A 1229-nucleotide genomic window follows, 5' to 3' on the forward strand; every position below is an offset into this window, starting at 1 on the left:
TGGAGCAACCTAAAAAAAAACACAACAAAAAGATATATTTGTTGGGTGTGTAGGTACAACCATACTAGTCGGTAAAATACTGAAATAGTCTGTGCTTGTCAAAGAGCTGCTGGTGAACGCTGCTGCCCCAGCCTTACTGTGGGGCCCGGGCCCCTCCTCCAAGCCCCCTGCTGCTGTCAGAGTTTCACAGACTCAATTGCTTAGGATATATCACATTATTATGCACTATTCCCTTCTCTTTCAAGGTATTTCTAATGGAGGATATGGATAATGAGGAAATGTGCAACACTTTGTGACCAATGTGGCGAAAATATCAAGTATTATCTAGAGGGCCTGTGACAGATACGCTGTCTCGGAGCACCGCAGATTCGCCGCACGCCTGGCTGCTTTTTCCAGGGGCACCAGTCATCGCACATTTACCGACCGCCTTCTCCGTGCAGAGCTGGAGAATCTAAGCCCAGTCTACCACTTTTTAGCACAGTAAATAAATAATAAATACGCCTCCTCCAGCTCCCTAGGAGTAGAAACAAACTTGGTGAATAAACTCTATGATGATGAGAAACAAGGGCAGGGTGCTAGGGAAAGAAATACAATCTTAGTTTACGGATAAGGAGTAATTCCTAAATCTTTCACTTACTCTTTTTTTTTTTTTTTTTTTTTAGTACCCTAGACACCGAGGCATTCAGAGTGAAACTTAGTGTAGACAAAGATAGTTTTTAAAGGATTACCTTGAGCAGAGTAAGACCTAAGGATTAAAATGACAGTATTTAGGGAAAGGGTGACCAATACAAAGGACTGAGAAAATTTGTTTTGCACGTATGTGTGTGGGGGCATGTAATAAAGTGTTTTTGTCAAATACATGATATCAAAATGACTCCCTCATCAGGTTGGCCTCTCTCCCCACCTTTCCAGACCACTGAGTGGATTTTAAGAACACACAAGATTTCAGCTGTCAGAGACTTCTCAGTTGTTCTCTATCTGAATCGGGTGTTTTGATCATTGCTCTGTCTCCTGGAACAATCAAATCACCTGCTCGAAAGCCATACCTACCTACAGTTTTCTAGCAGTAACCTCTAAGCCATTTCAGTCAAAATGTCTGTTTGTAATTGGCAGCTTTTCTCAAAACACCGAAGACCTGAAGTCCTTACACTGTGAAGAGTTGATGTTGCCGTGACAACCCGCCAGAAAGTTCAGCTTAGAGTATTTACTAAATACAAAGCAGTCACCTC

The 1229-nt window shown here is 42.3% G+C and overlaps 1 protein-coding gene across 1 annotated transcript in view; it reads right to left on the bottom strand.

Moving 5' to 3' along the window:
* Positions 1-1229, bottom strand: part of KLHL5 (kelch like family member 5) — a gene marked incomplete in the record, with an annotated part of 62286 nt that overhangs the window by 2344 nt on the left and 58713 nt on the right.

The sequence above is a fragment of the Ursus maritimus genome, unplaced genomic scaffold, assembly GCF_017311325.1.
Source record: "Ursus maritimus isolate PB19 unplaced genomic scaffold, ASM1731132v1 scaffold_8, whole genome shotgun sequence".
Classification (NCBI taxonomy): Eukaryota; Metazoa; Chordata; class Mammalia; order Carnivora; family Ursidae; genus Ursus; species Ursus maritimus.